Source organism: Mercenaria mercenaria, chromosome 14, assembly GCF_021730395.1.
Source record: "Mercenaria mercenaria strain notata chromosome 14, MADL_Memer_1, whole genome shotgun sequence".
Lineage (NCBI taxonomy): Eukaryota > Metazoa > Mollusca > Bivalvia > Venerida > Veneridae > Mercenaria > Mercenaria mercenaria.
This window is the reverse complement of record NC_069374.1, coordinates 64835936-64855401: the sequence shown is the minus strand read 5'-3', so window position 1 is coordinate 64855401 and position 19466 is coordinate 64835936. Positions and strand designations below refer to the sequence as shown.

The 19466-nt window shown below is 37.2% G+C and overlaps 2 long non-coding RNA genes across 2 annotated transcripts in view; one reads left to right on the top strand and one right to left on the bottom strand.

The window, feature by feature from the left end:
- The window catches only part of LOC123527813 (uncharacterized), a 68256-nt gene extending 50117 nt beyond the window's left edge, over positions 1-18139 (top strand). The window contains exon 3 of the long non-coding RNA XR_006681815.2: positions 18036-18139. This is a non-coding gene — a long non-coding RNA (uncharacterized LOC123527813). The remainder of the gene's footprint in view (positions 1-18035) is intronic.
- On the bottom strand, positions 1236-9142 carry LOC123527812 (uncharacterized). The gene is made up of 3 exons (XR_006681814.2): positions 9002-9142; positions 5015-5176; positions 1236-2073 (listed from the first exon to the last, which is right to left on the bottom strand). It is a non-coding gene; the product is annotated as an uncharacterized LOC123527812 (long non-coding RNA).
- Positions 18140-19466: the final 1327 nt, after the last annotated feature.

Sequence of the window (19466 nt, the reverse complement as noted above, 5' to 3'; positions counted from 1 at the left end):
AGGACCTTCAAACTTCACATACTGATAGTACTTATTGAGTACACCACCCCTACTGACTTTGGGGTCACCAGGTCAAAGATCAAGGTCACAGGGGCCAATGTTAATTTTTTGCATGAAGGCACTTTACTCGTGAACCACTGCACCCAGGACCTTCAAACTTTACATGCTGATAGTACTTTATGAGTACACCAACCCTACTGACTTTGGGGTCACCAGGTCAAAGGTCAAGGTCACAGGGGCCAACGTTAACTTTTTTCATGAAGGCACTTTACTTGCGAACCACTTCACCCAGGACCTTCAAACTTTACATGCTGATAGTACTTAGTGAGTACACCACCCCTACTGACTTTGGGGACACCAGGTCAAAGGTCAAGGTGCTGTGGGGGCATTTGTCACCATTAGTGACAGCTCTTGTTTTTAATTACTTCCCTTTTAGGTTACTATAAATAGCTTATTTTTAGTAACTTTTTTATTATTGGCCGTAGGGAAAAACCGAGACCATTTTTCTGTGGTACAACATGGATGGTACCTCCAATTTTTAGGTGTATTTTGACATATCTGTACCTTGAAAGAATTTTTTTTCTTTTTGGTTAAATTTCTTCCCTTTGTTGTTCCTGTCCTTTGGACTTAGATATTTTTTCTGAGGACCTTCTTGTCCTCAAGTGCAATGATAACAGGTGAGCGATATAGGGCCATCATGGCCCTCTTGTTTTAGTTGTCACTTTTTTTAGCTGAATTATTTGAAGAATGTACTGGCTCTGTTGTCAGCTGCTAACTGGTTAAGACTTTATTGCAAGCTTTTTAAATGCACTTTATTTTCTTTACCATTGTCCCAATAAACATCAAATCTCACTTATGGATTTATCTTGGTAAAGGCAAGACATAATATGGCCCAAAAAGGGAAGGTCAACGAGGTCAGGTCAATTTTATAGAGCTAAAATAACTTGAAAGTTGTTGGGATAATAAAATTTAAAAATTGCTTCCAGTGATCAAATTCTACCAGGTATTTAGCACTTGGTGAATAAACGTAAGTAAATTGTACATGTATAAATGACCTGTTGTGAAAGATTCAAACAAATGTATTGCTTGATCAAAATCTGATTAACCACCTTTAACCAAGTCTGTGCATTGCATGTGTTATTTGGATATTGCATGGTGTAATTAAATAATTAAAGAAAAGATTTTATTTAGATTTTGTACAAGGCATGTGGCTTTGACAGATGTGTAAAAAGATGAATAATTTGCAGTTACATTTTAGTAATAATCTGAACACTTGAAAAAATTGATTCTCTCTAGTCATCTGAACGTAGGCCTAGATATCATCATTTTTAAATTTCTTTAAACAATTTCTTCTCACAAACAAGTTAACAGAGATTTGGACAGAAGTTCCCAAAATTTGGTGAGAGACTCCCGGTAGAAGATTTTCCACAATATATGTATAGCAACCACAACATGCAAATAAGAAAAAAGGACTATGCCATCTGACGGCCATGCTTTTAAAAACAAATTTGTTACAAGGCCACTGAAGGGGAACATTTCAGTGAAATGATTTTGAAATGAAGCAAGTAGTTTCTGACAAGAACATTCCTAAAGTTTCAACTATAGCCCTATAAGAAAGATGTATCCCGCCAATTGGTAGCCATCTTTAATTGTGTCATTGCATAATGATCTGAAGAAAGTGCATAGAAGGTCATCCAAGGCATTATTATTGGTTTGATACTATTTTAAAACAAGACTTGAAGATTTTTAAAGTTTTACATAATTATAGCCATTTAGATTAAATTTATTCATGCCCTTGCCTGAAACTTTAAAAACAAGTTTACATAGCTGAAGGAATTCTGTTTAGGGACGCCAAAGGGACATTTCCGTGAAACTGCTTTAAAGTCAGGCTAGCAGTTTCAGAGACGAGACTCTCTAAGTTTTCCATGTAACCAAAGTAGCTCCCTTGGCTTGACGCTCAGCATTGAAAGGGAAACTGGCCTCTTTTCTCATACTCTCTTGGCGATGGATTCCATCAGGAATGAGGTGTCGAGAGTGATTAATATCAGTTGTAGAACTTGTTTCACAATGGACCTAAAATAAATTTGTATAAACTAACCATTATAGAGAAAACTAGCTTTGCTCCCTGGCAGCCATATTATTGAAAAGTTTGAAATTTTGCCAGCAGTTTCAGAAGAAAAGATCGGTAATTATATCCTTGTGGCAAAGAGAGTTCTTCATGGATGAGTTGTATTTAAATTTGGGATGTCAACCGATATCCGGATATTCGGTCACGGGTCCAAATATTCGGATCTTATTTAAGTATTCGAATATTCGGTAATAACATACAGATTACTGAAATATTTATTTTCATGTTCATAACATTATGATTTTTCGTCACGTAAATAGCGTGTCAAAACGTAATACACAGTTGTCATGGTGATGACACGTACCCGACAGGTGTGCAAAACATACTTGTCATCTTAGCTAGTCCTGTTTGATCAAACAATGCAATTATTGTCAATTAATAATTATGCATAATTTAAAATACATGTTTACAAAGTGTCAGCAAATATTGCAGCTTTAAAGAAATGACATAAGAGAGTGCGAAAGTGATAATTAGTACACGTGCATTATATGCTCTTTTATTGACGCCAACTGCAACAAACATTTGTCGATAAATATCGGCACTGCTCTTTTAATCATACATGTTTGAATTTCACCCTTTATGAAATAACAACTAGAAACATGTTTCGCTGTATATAACTGGTTAATAAAAGGTTACGCCCTTTTTACTCATAATTTACTCAAATTGTATCGAATTAATTTATTGGATATTGTTGAAAATAAAAGCTTGAACAAACTTTTCAGTGTCCTTAAAATTATAGACGTAACAATTGATACAGTTTGCTAGCAGTATGCCTCCGACTACTTCCGACGTTTGGAAGTACTTAACACGTGCAAATGATTGAAGATCGGCTAAGTGCAACCTATGTGAGACTACCATTGCTTATTCTGGAGGAACTTCTAACCTCAGAAATCATCTCAGTGGAAAACATCCATCAGTTAACAGTGGAAATACGGACGATAAAAAAAAGCAAACATCTCTGTCAGCGTTTGGTTCAACACTGAAAAAAGTGTCATCGTCTGAAAGTGAGAAAATAACTCAGTCGATAGCGAATATGGTTGTTATGGATTATATGCCATTAAGTGTCGTTGAAGGAGAGGGATATTTAAGTCTGATGAATACTGTAGTGCCAGTGTATAATGTGCCATTCAGGAATACTATTCGTTCTCGGATGGTTAAACGATATGATAGTGAGAAGGACTTGCTAAAATCATCTCTCGCGAGTGTATCTTCTGTTGCTATAACAACTGACGTGAACATCCAATGCAACAGGAAGCTACATTATGGTCACAGAGCACCATAACGATAATGAGTGGCGTATGAGGAGCAATGTGCTGCTTACTCGTGCCATGCCAGAGAGACATACGGGGGAGAACTTGGCACGCAAACTTCAAGACTGCATTTCTGAATTCGGCTCCTGTGGAAAGATGAAACATGTGTACACGATAACGCGAGAAACATGGATTGTGCTGGATGCATATGTGATGAGTGGAGCAATCTCGGTTGCTTTGGACATACTTTGCAACTGTGTATAAAACCAGCGCTAGAACTACAGAGTGTTTCAAAAATGGTAGCTAAATGTAGAAAACTTGTCGGCCACTTTAAACATTCAACAACACGTAACAGCCGAGGTGAGGAAACGCCAAGTTACACTGTGTGCTTCCGAACAAGAGCTTCAAAAGGACGTTGTTACCCAATGGAATTCCGCCTACTACATGTTACAATGTGTATCTGAACAAAGACACGTGTTAACGGACATCATGCTGGACACTAGCATCACAAGCAAAAATGACATTATCAGTGATCTCTGCGATGTGTTACGTATTCTCACGGACGTTACAACGTACATGTGCTCTGATCAGTATGTGTCTTGCTCAGAGATATATCCGATCGTGTTTGGATTAATAAACGGCTGTCTCATACGCACAAGTGATGATAGTGGACTAATCGCAAAGGTGAAGGACACTATAAGGGGAGAGTTCATAAGTGGTTTTGAAAAAAAAGGTTCTAGCTGTGCCCGCAACATCAGTTCCGTCGGAACGAATATTCTCTTCCGCCGGACTTTTGATAAATAAGTTGAGAAACGGACTGTCCAGTGACCTCGTGGATAACATTATTTTTCTGAACAAAAACAAGGTGTCTAAGGACATTACTTCTGTGTAAGTGCAAACACTCGACCTTGTGTGAACGTTATAGACTCTTTCAGTTACGACTAAATTTGATTTAAGTGATTTTGTAATTTCAAAAGACATTATACATCCAGTCAATTTGAAAACGTCGTTTCTAAAGACAATCTATTGATATTTGTTGTAAAGAAGTTTGCATTGTTGTTATAACTTTAGTTGCTAGTTTACAGTGTGAAAAATTGTTTTTATTCACCATATCTATTATGCTCTTTGTGTAATAAATGAAACAAACTTTCTACTTCGTTTCATTACTGTGTTTGTGTAATTAAAGAAAGAAATCCGTCTTTTCATACTGAGTTTGCAATTATATTAAGCCTATTTTTGAAAGAAAATATTCTAGACCCGGACTTATATAAATAATTACATATAACTGAAAAACACAATTCGTATCTTTCCAATTTGCATAATAAAACTAAACCGAAAGTAGAAAAATCTTGTCAGAGTTACCTTTCTTCCATTTCAAAATGGTGACCGCTGATATAATTGCAAGTATGACTGGTACTAGAAAAACATAATAAGCCTTTTATATATATACGTTTAGGTCATCAGAAAAAAGAGGTTATGTGCGGGAGTGAATATCCGGATATTCTTTTGGATGGTTGACCGAATATTCGGATACCAGTTTTGGTATTCGTTGACATCCCTAATTTAAATAGATATGAAAGGGGACCACTAAAGGAATATTCCAACATTTATTCAGCAACAAATTTTTTTAGCTTACCCGAGCACAGTGTCGCTCATTGTCTGGTGTCTGTCCATCAGTCCATACTTCTCTTCAGATGATAACTCTGAAACTGCTGGTCAGAATTGCACGAAACTTGGTCAGTAGCATCCTAGAACAGTCCTCTAATGTTTCAGATGCCCTTTTTAGTGGCTGCCAGAGCTAGAAAAAAGAAAAACTTTTAATGACTTCTTCTCATAAACCGCTTGGATTTTCATCAAATTTGGTCCATAGCAATGTTAAAAACGTTGTCTCCCAATTTGATACAAATTAGGGCACTTATTCCCTTTTAGGGGCCGCCAGAGCTTAAACTTTAAACCAGTTCTTCTCATGATCCGGTTGATTGATCTTCATTAAATTTGACCTGTAGTATCATTATATGGTCCTCTCCAAATTTCAAGTTATGACGCTTGCCTCTTTTTAGGGGCCTCCAGTATTAAAGTAGGAAAACCTTGAAATGACTTCTTCTCAAGAACCGCTTAATGGACCTTCATCACATTTGGTCTGTAGCTTCATTATAAGGTCCTCTCCCTATTTGGTAAAATGGAGGAGATTGTAAGTCCCTTTTAGGGGCCACTAGAGATAAAATAGAAATACCTTTAAATTACTTCTCATGAACTGCTTGATGGATCTTCAGTAACCATTTTAAATTAATTTCGTGATTATCATCCATATTTTGTTTAAAATAAGGGCAGGGGGAGAAATTTTTTTTTATTACTAAAACCACTCTACACAGGAGTTCCATTTGAAACTGGAGTATGCATTTTGACTCTTGAAAGTAGCAAAAACGTATATACTTACTCCTAGACATTCATGTGAAGGGCAGTTTCTATTGAAATTAGATATATTTCAGGTTAAACTGGCAAAATTAAGCATTTTATATTCAAAATGAATCTTGAGTTTCAAAAGCTAATGGAACCCCTGAGTACTAATTGAGTGTGGTGCTGATGTAAGCACAGCATCCATTTGTGTTTTTGAGGGGTGGGTAAAACTAAATATAGAAATATGTTTAAACAACTTTTTCTTATGAACCACTGGATACAGATAACCAATATAAAAAGTCCCTTACAGAACAACCGCTTCTACTCCAATGGTCTGTCTACCCAAATTTAAATACCTAAAAAGCATATTATGGTGTTTGAACTGTTTGTCATCTGTCACACTAATTTATATAATCAGCAGCTAAATACTACACTGCCTGTGGAACTTAAGACACCTGGAGCATATTACAGTCCTCTTCCTTATCAAAAGTTGCGCACTCTTTATCCTGTTTAAGCTCAGGTGAGCAGACTAGATTCATCATGGCTGTCTTGTTTTAGTTTTTAGCTCACCTGTCACAAAGTGACAAGGTGAGCTTTTGTGATCGCGCGGTGTCCGTCGTCCGTCCGTGCGTGCGCGTCCGTAAACTTTTGCTTGTGACCACTCTAGAGGTCACATTTTTCATGGGATCTTTATGAAAGTTGGTCAGAATGTTCATCTTGATGATATCTAGGTCAACTTCGAAACTGGGTCACGTGCCTTCAAAAACTAGGTCAGTAGGTCTAAAAATAGAAAAACCTTGTGACCTCTCTAGAGGCCATATATTTCACAAGATCTTCATGAAACTTGGTCAGAATGTTCACCTTGATGATATCTAGGTCAAGTTCGAAACTGGGTCACGTGCCTTCAAAAACTAGGTCAGTAGGTCTAAAAATAGAAAAACCTTGTGACCTCTCTAGAGGCCATATATTTCATAAGATCTTCATGAAAATTGGTCAGAACGTTCACCTTGATAATATCTAGGTCAAGTTTGAAACTGGGTCACGTGCCTTCAAAAACTAGGTCAGTAGGTCAAATAATAGAAAAACCTTGTGACCTCTCTAGAGGCCATATTTTTCATGGGATCTGTATGAAAGTTGGTCTGAATGTTCATCTTGACGATATCTAGGTCAAGTTTGAAACTGGGTCATGTGCGGTCAAAAGCTAGGTCAGTAGGTCTAAAAATAGAAAAACCTTGTGACCTCTCTAGAGGCCATATATTTCATGAGATCTTCATGAAAATTGGTCAGAATGTTCACCTTGATGATATCTAGGACAAGTTCGAAAGTGGGTCACGTGCGATCAAAAACTAGGTCAGTAGGTCAAATAATAGAAAAACCTTGTGACCTCTCTAGAGGCCATATTTTTCATGGGATCTGTATGAAAATTGGTCTGAATGTTCATCTTGATGATATCTAGGTCAAGTTTGAGTGTGGGTCACGTGCCATCAAAAACTAGGTCAGTAGGTCAAGTAATAGAAAAACCTTGTGACCTCTCTAAAGGCCATATTTTTCATGGGATCTGTATGAAAATTGGTCTGAATGTTCATCTTGATGATATCTAGGTCAAGTTCGAAACAGGGTCATGTGCGGTCAAAAACTAGGTCATTAGTCTAAAAATAGAAAAACCTTGTGACCTCTCTAGAGACCATACTTGTGAATGGATCTCCATAAAAATTGCTCAGAATGTTCACCTTAATGATATCTAAATCAAGTTTGAAACTGGGTCATGTGCCTTCAAAAACTAGGTCAGTAGGTCAAGTAATAAAAAAAACCTTGTGACCTCTCTAGAGGCCATACTTTTCATGGGATCTGTATGAAAGTTGGTCTGAATGTTCATCTTAATAATATCTAGGTCAAGTTTGAAACTGGGTCAGCTGCGGTCAAAAACTAGGTCAGTAGGTCTAAAATTATTAAAATCTTTTGACCTCTCTAGAGACCATATTTTTCAATGGATCTTCATGAAAATTGGTCAGAATTTTTATCTTGATAATATCTAGGTCAAGTTCAAAACTGGGTCACATGAGCTCAAAAACTAGGTCACTATGTCAAAAAATAGAAAAAACGACGTCATACTCAAAACTGGGTCATGTTGGAAGAGGTGAGCGATTCAGGACCATCATGGTCCTCTTGTTTTGTGTTTCTTGATATTGTTTCTAAGCAGCCTCTCATCCCCCTAACCTTCTCCATAACTCCCCCAGCCTCTCATCCCCCTAACCTTCTCCATAACTCCCCCAGCCTCTCATCCCCCTAACCTTCTCCATAACTCCCCCAGCCTCTCATCCCCCTAACCTTCTCCATAACTCCCCCAGCCTCTCATCCCCCTAACCTTCTCCATAACTCCCCCAGCCTCTCATCCCCTAACCTTCTCCATAACTCCCCCGGCCTCTCATCCCCCTAACCTTCTCCATAACTCCCCCAGCCTCTCATCCCCCTAACCTTCTCCATAACTCCCCCAGCCTCTCATCCCCCTAACCTTCTCCATTACTCCCCCAGCCTCTCATCCCCCTAACCTTCTCCATTACTCCCCCAGCACATTTTCTCCCTCACTAATTGTTTTCATTGCGAAGGAGGAGGGATATATATTTGGCATATGTCCAGCTGTCCATGCATCAATGTATCTGTTCAAAATAGGACATGCTTATAATTCCAAAATTATTTTAGCTTGAATCATCAAACCTCAAATAAAAATTAGTTAGCACATGACCTTTGCTTACATTTAGTATTATGCCCCTTTACCAAGTAAAAGCAGAGTTTTTCACCTTGATAAGGTAAAAAATCGTGTTTGAATTATATTTAAAAAAGCTATTGAATCAGAAACTTTCAATAATGCAGATCACTATAGGGGGTTGGCACATCTTTCATGAAGATCAATACAGTAACTCAAGAGGTATTGCCCTTTAATTGTTTTACAATCCATAAATTCCCACATAACAAGGTATTATCCATTGATAGATTGTCTTGAAATTTAACACATATTTCATCAGGATCTCTTCAGTAATGCAGATATATTATCCGCTCCCCCCACCCCCACAAAGCTGCAAGATACATTTTTGCCAGAAGTCCTCCTAGTTCTTATTTTCTATATTAAACCTCGAGCATGTTTATATATTTAGAAAAAGATAAATCACACTATACTTAAATCAGTGAACCAACAAACCATAGCACAGTCCCATTATACAAAACTTACCTATATCTGGGAATTAAATATCTTTTAAAAGATGGTCCCTTCATTCGCAAAACAACCTATTCAGCAGGTAGACGTAAAATCCACTGAATTTTCCTTGTTTGTTTTTAAATTAAAGTTTCTTGTGTTTCTTGATATATCCTTTCATCCTTGCCCACATTATTTGCACCCACCCCAAAAAGTACCCTCCCACCCTTACTCTCTCCTCCGCCACCCCCACCAATATCAGGTACAATTTCTTGTAGTTCTTGAGATAATTCTGTGTTTTGTAGAATACCTCTACCCTACTTCTTATTTAATATCACCCAGCCTCTAGAACTTCTCTCAGAATTGATCAGCCAAAAAAAATGAATAATTACAGCAGATGATGTAATTTATCTCCACTGATTGAAGAGTTGATAAAGGGGAATAAGCGTAAAGATAGTGTCTTCTTATATCTTTATTAGCAGTTGACTGAGTCTTCAATCTCAAATTTAATGCCTAGGTGTGATGTTAGCTTTACTTTCAAGCTGGCATAACAGGGTTATTGATTAACCTGTAAAACAACTGATGTACATAATAATGTTAATTAGACAATTTGTATGAAACTTGGGCCTTAGATGTTTTTTATTTAAACAAAATATGTTCATTGTTTGTTTTAGAAGTCAGCTGTGTCAATGCAAAATATCTCTCTCTTTTTTTTTGGGACAAGGTAAGCTTTTGTGATCACCCGTCGTCAGTCCGTGCGTCCGTCCGTGCGTGCGTCAACAATTTCTTGTCTGCACGATAGTGGTTTCATTTATGATTTTATTTTAACCAAACTTGCACACAACTTGTATCACCATAAGATCTTGGTTCCTTTCTTGAAATGGCCAGATCCCATTATGGGTTCAAGAGTTATGGCCCCTGAAAGGGCCAAAATTAGCTAGTTTGACCTTGTCTGCACAATAACAGCTTTATTTATAATTTGATTTTTACCAAACTTGCACACAACTTGTATCACCATAAGATCACGGTTCCTTGACTGGCCAGATCCCATTATGGGTTCCAGAGTTATGGCCCCTGAAAGGGCCAGAATTAGCTATTTTGACCTTGTCTGCACAATAGCAGCTTCATTTATGATTTTATTTTAACCAAACTTGCACACAACTTGTATCACCATAAGGTCTCGGTTCCTTTCTTGAACTGGCGAGATTACATTATGGGTTCCAGAGTGATGGCCCCTGAATAGGCCAGAATTAGCTTTTTTGACCTTGTCTGCACAATAGCAGCTTCATTTATGACTTGAATTTAATCAAACTTGCACAAAACTTGTGTCACCATAAGATCTTGGTTCCTTTCTTGAACCGTCTAGATCCCTTAATGGGTTCCAGAGTTATGGACCTTGAAATGGCCAAAAGTAGCTATTTTGACCTTGTCTGCACAATAGCAGCTTCATTTATGATTTGATTTTAACCAAACTTGCACACAACTTGTATCACCACAAGATCTTGCTTCCTTTATTCAGCTGGCCAGATTCTTTCATGGGTTCCAGAGTTAGGCCCCTTGAAGGTCCAAAATTGGCTATTTTGGCTTTTGCAGCCATATAGAGACTTCATTTATGGTTTTATTTGATACAAACTTCCAAAATATCTTCAACAACAATAAATTTTGGATTCCATGACAAATCAGATCCAATCATAGGTTCCAGAGTTATTTTATATCTGATTACCTCCCCTGATTGGAATCAAAATGGATTTATATCAGTAAGGCCAGAGTTCTTTGATTTTTCGTTACTCAGACCCGCCGACCCTATTTTCCGTCATTTTCGAAAAAAATAAAAATTGAAATTTCAAAAATTTCAATATTATTTTCGGGCGACGATCGATGTTTTGCTGCATTCTGACGATGACAACAACGTCGATATTCGTCAGCGCATTATCCGTCAGTGTCATATAGGCGCAATTTCCGCTCAAATGGAAGCGTCTCCCGTACGTAAACAAAAAATTTGAGTGAAATTTAAGATTGTCTTTGAATGATTTATGCGCGATGGAAAAGCGGAATATTTGGTTTGTGATCTAGTATAGTAGTCGCAACTTGACCGTGATGGTTGACCTTAGGCTGATTATTCATATCGATTATTTCATTAAAGAAATCAAGGGTGCTTAGGGTAGCCGTGTATATTTATATGGAATTAGTTTGCATACAGTTCAGTATCAAAGTATGTTTACTTACATATGATCAGTTCAAACTTTCCAGTACACTAATTTATATTTACACAAATTTATATTTCCTTTTTCTCGTGCAGCTTGTGTTTTACGTACACACCTTTTCAATAATAGGTTGTGCCTCATTATGTATTATAATGTAATGGTCAACCATCGGGGTCAAGTTGCGTCCACTATATATAGACAATAAAACAACGAAAAACAAGTTCTGTAAAGGTTACGGTCAGTAACGGTGTCTCAAAATGTTAGAAAAACATAGATTTACCCGACGTAAATAACAACGGCAACATTGAATGTGAATTTGACATGCCTTTGGCAGTTATATATTTACATGAGGATGACGTATAGGAGCAACAAAGTGCTGCCAAAGGAGTCATCCGTTTCAGATTTTGGGGGTGGGGGTTAACCAGGAGGGAAAGGGGCCCAGGCCTGTGATTGTGAGCAAAAACAGCTCGGTGTTTGGGCAAAGGGGAATAAAAAACCTTATGACATTACACTCATTGTTGGCGTACATTAGCGTAACTGACGTTATCGTCGTTTTTAGCCGTTTAGACGTTAAAGGGATTACTTGGGGTGGCTGGACTACAGTTTCCATAAATCATGTCGTTTCGATATTTAAGGAAATATTTGATATAGATGTACTATATAATATTTATTCAATATAATTATTTATCAGACAGTGAATTATATTGCGGTGTTCAGATACAATTGTAATACATATACATTACTTAGTTTTCAAACATAACGTCGACGTTACATTAATTTCATGGCTGTGACATCTCAGCTAGATTTTGCAATTTTCATGGGTTAAATTTAATTCATATTTAACGTAAGACTTATGCATATCAATTTGCAGACAAATATATGTACTTTCAGACTGTAGTCGCTGTTTTGTAAACAAATACATATTTCTTTAAATATTTAGGCACGTAACAACTTCGTAATTTTATTTTTTGCTTTTTTTGACACGTGTGACATCGCGGTTAGATTAAAGTATACATATATTAAACGCCATTATCAAAGTCAATATACGACAAAAACTTGCTAATTCAAAAGTAGAATTTATGTACTTTTTGTCAAAATAAATATTATAGAAAGCATACAATAGTTAAAGAAAATACAGAACTTTTAACAAATCCTGTCGAGGGAAGACATTAAATTTTACGTTTTAAGTTGGATCTGTCTTTTGCTTTCCTGTTTGTTACAGGAAGTTTTGAATAGCAAATGACTGCAATGACGTCAAATATAGTTAAAGTCACGTCACCGAGTCTTCTTATTTGACGGAAAAAAATAATTTTATGAATTTACCAAGCCATTAAATAATGCATTGGTGAATTCTGTTACATCTTACATGACGTTTTAGTGTTGTTTTCTATGATTCTATGTCGAATTAAATTTTTACTAATTGTTAAACGTAAATGCGATCATATTTACTAAGAGAGAGATTGTTTTGCCTTTCTTGTGATATGAGAAGTAAACAACCGTATTTCTAAAACGAATTTCATGAAACATTGAAGTGAACGAAACTGAAAAATTTCGGATGTTCGCCAACAACGTACGCAACGTCTTATGTAAAGTAAGTTTTTGGGGAAAACTGCATAATTTAAAAGATATTTCTGAGGGAAGGACCCTATTATGAAGGGGATAAAACCCTGTGATATGCTTATGAAGACATATATATATATTACAAGTTGCCTGATTGGAGGTATTTATCTATATATTCCATTGCATACAAATCCTTTTCAGGGACCTATCTAGCTACTTATGCTTTCAGTCATTTTTTGGCCATCGAATATAAAATAAAGAGTGGCCCGACTTTGAATCACTTGCCTCTGACCACTGTGGGATCGAGCCCCACTCAGGTCATCATGTGAAAAAGATATCCAGCTGGCTGACGGAAGGTAGGCCATTCTACCCAGATGCCCATTCTTGCCTGAGATGATGCCCAGAGGAGTACCTGGGGTCTTCCAGCACCATTTAAGTCTGGAAAGTCACCATATGACCTATAAAATTGTATCAGTGTGACTTTAACACAACAAATAAATATTAAAATGTATTAAATAAAGATCTTGGTCAGAAAAGTTTATGAATTAAAAATAAAAGTATGCACATAAAAATGAAACCAGCCAATCAGACCATTGAAAATTGCTATTCAGTCATCAATTTAATACTCGCCGGAGATGTTATGACCAAGGGCAAATAGTACCCATGCCCAAAGAGTTATTTTGTTAAAGTTTTTGAAATCATCAATTTTATGTTCAAGATAATAAAAAAGTTAAACACAGAATGGTAATTTTCTTTCTATTACATGTTAAATGCGCATTAGGCCTAAAAAAAAAAAATTCTTTGTTTCCAGTAACATGCTGAAAAAAATTAGGGTAGGTAGGTCGGAATTTTTTTTTTTTTGGATTTTTTTTTTATTAAGGGGGACTTTTTGGAAATGATTACAAATAAGGGGGTTATGCCTTTAGAGCATCAGTAAGTTGATTTCTAACATCACTGGCTATGTTTAAAGCATAAAAAGTGCAGTTTTGCATCTTTTTGTTAAAAAGTTGAAAAAAATATTCTCCAAGGCCATAAAAACATTTAGGGTCGAGCCAGAAGTTTAGGGTAGGTCGGGATACCGGAAACAAACAATTTTTTTTTTACGCCTTAAAGTAGTGTTAAAATCCTTTCAGGCAACACATTTGAAGTGATCTGAAATTTCATTTATGTCAACAGATTTATTTGGCAGATCCTTCTTTTGTCCACTTACAATATTTATTTTTTTTAATTACTTCCCTTTTACGTTACTATAAATAGCTTATTTTTAGTAACTTTTTTATTATTGGCCGTAGGGAAAACACGAGACCAGTTTTCTGTGGTACAACAATGTTTAGGTGTTTTTTAACATATCTATACCTTGTAAGATTTTTTTTTCTTTTTTGTTAAATTTCTTCCCTTTGTTGTTCCTGTCCTTTGGACATAGATATTTTTTCTGAGGACCTTCTTGTCCTCAAGTGCAATAATAACAGGTGAGCAATATAGGGTCATCATGGCCCTCTTGTTTACACTCAAGAGGTCACATTTTTGGTCCAATCTTAATGAAAATTGGTCAGAATATTCTTGTCTCCATGAATTCACTAGGTTAAACATGTTTACACTGTTATAATGTGTCACTCAGGTGAACGACCTAGGGCCATCTTGGCCCTCTTGTTGATTTAAATGAAATGACCACGGTATTGCAGACATAGTCATATATAGTGACATTTAGTCAGTTCATTACTGAAAAACTGAGGCAACCGGAAGTGAGCACGATAAAATTGTTTATACTTGGTTTGTTGACATGGAAAAACTGTATCAGGGTGGAGCTTCACTCCTGCCCAATATGGATTTCCGTAGCAACTTACATCAGGTATCCTCTCAATAACAAACCATAGGATAGATATTTAAATGTCATTATGCCCCCCTTTGAAAAAGGAGGGGTATATTGTTTTGCAGATGTCGGTCGGTAGATTGGTCTGTCGGTCGGTCGGAATGTAGACCTATATGTTTCGGGATGATAACTCAAGAACGCTTGGGCCTAGGATCATGAAAGTTGATAGGGAGGTTGGTCATCACCAGCAGATGACCCCTATTGATTTTGAGGTCTGTATGTCAAAGGTCAAGGTCACAGTGACCCTGAATAGTAAAACGGTTTCCGGATGATAACTCAAGAAGACTTGGGCCTAGGATCATGAAAGTTGATAGGGAGGTTGGTAATGACCAGCAGATGACCCCTATTGATTTTGAGGTCAGTATGTTAAAGGTCAAGATCACAGTGACCCTGAACAGTAAAACAGTTTCCGGATGATAACTCAAGAACGCTTAGGCCTAGGGTCACGAAAATTGATAGGGAGTTTGGTCATGACCAGCAGGTGACCCCTATTGATTTTGAGATCAGTATGTTAAAGGTCAAGGTCACAGTGACCCTGAACTGTAAAACAGTTTCTGGATGATAACTCAAGAACGCTTAGGCCTAGGGTCACGAAAGTTGATAGGGAGGTTAGTCATGACCAGCAGGTGACCCCTTGATTTTTAGGTCAATATGTCAAAGGTCAAGGTCACAGTGACCAGGAACAGTAAAATGGTTTCCAGGCAATAACTCAAGAATGCTTGGGCCTAGTGTCAGGAAAATTGACAGTTAGGTTGGCCATGACCAGCAGATAGCCCCTATTGATTTTGAGGTCATCAGGTCAAAGGTCAAGGTCACATTGGCCAGGAACAGTTAAATGGTTTCTGATCTTCTTGTCCAAAACCATAGGGCCTAGGGCTTTGATATTTGGTATGTAGCAAAACCTAGTGGTCCTCTGACAAGATTGTTCAGATTATTTCTCTGGGGTCAAATATGGCCCCACCCCTAGGGTCACATGGTTTATATAGACTTATATAGGAAAAAACCTCTTGTTGAAAACCACAGGGCAGGGTTTTCCCTCGGGTTTTTTATTTGGGAGTCCATGGACTCCCATGGCTGCTAATTTAAGGGTCCCTAATAATTTTTGGGAGTCCACAATTTACTGATCTTGAAAAGGGACATTATTACTATAAAAATTTACCCTGAAACCGAATGAACTTGTATCTTTTTAATTTAGATAGCAGATGATTCAATATTTCGGAATGGCATCTTTCAAAATGACATGAGCTTCTCAATTCAGACAGATAACAAAAGGTGTGATACTCTTTTAGTTAAGATCAAATAGCCAGTAATTACCGGCAATTAGTGTGTCACCTCGTGCCAATTATGTTGTTCACAGTTTGATCTCGGTTAAAGATAATACTCGATCCTTCATTAGTATCATAATTTTTGTGATTTATTTATATTTCTTACATCAAAATACTTCTAATTCATATGAAATTTGTTTGAAAGAAAAATAAACCGTTTGATCTTTTACGGAACGTAACGGCAATCTTAGATTTTAGCGGTGACAGTTAGCGCGGAGAGTAGTTTCCCTTTTCCAAAATGGCGAACATCGGTATCAAAACTTGTTTGAAGTTGTAAAATTGTCTATACCTAAGTATAAATGCGCACACACGATTCGGGGGTGGTCCCGGGAGTCAAAAAACTGTGCATTATACATGGGTATCTGCGCAAAGGTGGCTTAAGTGCAAATGAGTTTTGTGACCGATTTTGCGGGTCCATTGGACGCAGAGGCACTGAAAAATGCGAGTTCAAAGCAGTAAAAGCGCGTCAGGGACGCAGAAAACCTGCGTCCGGGAAAACCCTGACAGGGCCTAGGGCTTTGATATTTTTTATATGACATCATCTAGTGATCCTCTACTAAGATTATTCAAATTATTTCCCTAGGGTCAAATATGGCTCCGCCCTGGGGGTCACATGGTTTACATATACTTACATAGGGAAAAACTTTGAAAATCTTCTTGTCCAAACCACAAAGTCTATGGCTTTGGTATTTTGTAATGTAGCATCATTTAGTGGTTCTCTACAAAGTTTGTTCAAGTTATCCCTCTCGGGTCAAATATGGCCCTGCCTCAGAGGTCAAATGGTTCATATAGACTTATATAGGGAAAAACTTAGAATCTTCATGTCCATAACTTACATAATTCAAATTTGGACCACATGTATAGTTTTGAGTGGCAAGATGAACCTTGACATGAAGTGACCTTGATCTTGACCTAGTGACCTACTTTCACATTTCTATACCTACAGCCTTCAAATTAGGACCACATGCATAGGTTTGTGTACTGAAAAAAACTTTGACCTTGTTATTGACCTAGTATCCTACTTTCAAATTTTTGAAGTTACAGGCTTCAAATTTGGACCACATGCATAGTTTTTTGTTCCAAAATAAAATTTGACCTTGATTTTGACCTAGTGACCTACTTTCACATTTCTCATGCTACAGCCTTCAAATTTGAACCACACGCATAGTTTTGTGTACCGAAATGAACTTTGATCATGAGATTGACCTAGTGACCTACTTTCACATTTTTGAAGGTACAGGCTTCAAATTTGGACTGCTTGCATATTTTTGTGTTCTGAATTGAAATTTTACATTGATTTTTATCTGTTACCTACTTTCACATTTCTCAAGCTGCAGCCTCTAAATTTGAAGCACATACATAGTTCTGTTTACCGAAATGAACTTTACCTTGAAATTGATCTAGTGACCTGCTTTCACATTTCTCAAGCCACCGCTTTCAAATTTGGACCACTAACACCACTAAAGTTTTCAAATCTATGTATCGATCCTGCACCGAACATAGCATCCTGCGCCAAACATATTGGGTTACCTAGTGTGATTTTATAACATTTATTTTATAAGTTTCAGTAAGTTCATTCTTGCTGAATTCAGAGGAAAGTAATTGAAATGTAATTGTCAATTACACCCTAAAACTGTTGTGTAATTAATTAAATTACAATTACATGTAATTGATAAATGACCCAATTACAAATTACATTCAATTACATAGGAAATGTAATTTAATTGCAATTAATTACAATTACATTTTTAATTACCCCAGGTCTGACCACATACACATTGTTTTGTACCTAAATGAAATTTGACCTTGATTTTGACCTTGAGCTAGTCTTGAAATTCGGAACATTCAAAAATGGCTCAGTGGATGGCGCCAAGATCAATCTGTAATCTCTTGTTAGGTTAATAGGTTAAAGGTCAAGGTCAGATTAAACCAGAATGGTAGAACTTCTGTTTACAGTGAGCATATAACTTCTGTTCCTTGTGCAATTACTGAATGCATCAATGGGGGCATTTCGTGTTCGACGAGCTCTTGTTAATTTTAGATGAACCAAGCAAAACATAACATCTTTTTCTGATATGGTTATTTGTTTTATTGTATTTTATACTTTGCAGGTTTCAAGGATAGTACAAGGAATGGAAGATAAACGTGCAAGACTGACTAGTAGACAGCAAGATTATGCAAAACTTTGGAGGTCTTCTCCAAAACAGTGGAATGGTAAGGATAGCAGGAGATAAGTGATCTGTAGGTGACCAATATATCAAAAAGCTACATGGGCAGAGCAAGAAACTTCCAGGTGGGAAGTTGTAGGTGTGAACCCACAGTAAGACTATAATGTTCTCAGTGGGTAGGTTGAAGACCATTAATGAGCTGTGCCATGGGAAAACCGGCATAGTGGCTTTGCGACCAGCATGGATCCAGACCAGCCTGCGCATCCTAGCAGTCTGGTCAGGATCCATGCTGTTCGCTAACAGTTTCTCTAATTGCAATATGCTTTGAAAGCGAACAGCATGGATCCTGACTAGACTGCGTGGATGCGCAGGCTGGTCTGGATCCATGCTGGTCACAAAGCCACTGTGTTGGTTTTCTCATGGTGTGGCTCATTTATCATCATCTCCAAAAGACTGTAAGGGAAGTTTAGTTGGAAGTGCAGTGTCTGAAGGTCATTACTACAGTTTCTGTACTCCAGTATCTTGCCGCTGAACTAAGATGCACTTTGTTTATAGATACTTGTACCGAAAATATTCTAGAATTGGTAATATTGCTCATGATGTGCATAAGGAAAGATGTTTTTGTGCACTTAATTAAATGCTGTCTGCATAGATTTCTTGGATGTGGGCACTTCTGTCTAGTGGACATTATTGGAATTCTAGTGAATCAACATTTTCTCTTTATTTTGATAATTTTTTGAAAATGTAAGGCCAAAAATTGGCTATTTTGATCTTGTCTGCACGATAGTGGTTTCATTTATGATTTGATTCTAACCAAACTTGCAGACAATCAAACTTACACACAAGTTGTATCACCATTAGATCTCAGTTCCTTTCTTGAACCAGCCATATCCCACCATGGGTTCCAGAGTTACAGCCCCTGAAAGGACAAAAAATGGCTATTTTGGTCATGTAGTGCATGATAGTGGTTTCATTTGTGATTTGATTTTAACTAAACTTGCACACAACTTGTATCACCATATTATCTCTCTCCTTTTTTTTACCAGCCATATTCCACCATGGGTTCTAGAGTTGCGGCCCCTGAAAGGGCCAGAAATTGACTATTTTGGTCTTGTCTGCACAATAGCAGTTTCAATTATGATTAGATTTTAACCAAACTTGCACACAAGTTGTATCACCATAAGATCTCAGTTCCTTTCTTGAACCACAGCCATATTCCACAATGGTTCCAGAGTTCAAAAATCTTCTTTTCTGAAATCTGAAGACCTAGAGCTTAAATAATTGGTATGTGGCATATAATTTGTCAGTGGACTTTTACCAATATTGTTCAAGTGATGATCCCCCCAGGGTCAATATTGGTCCCGCCCTGTGGTC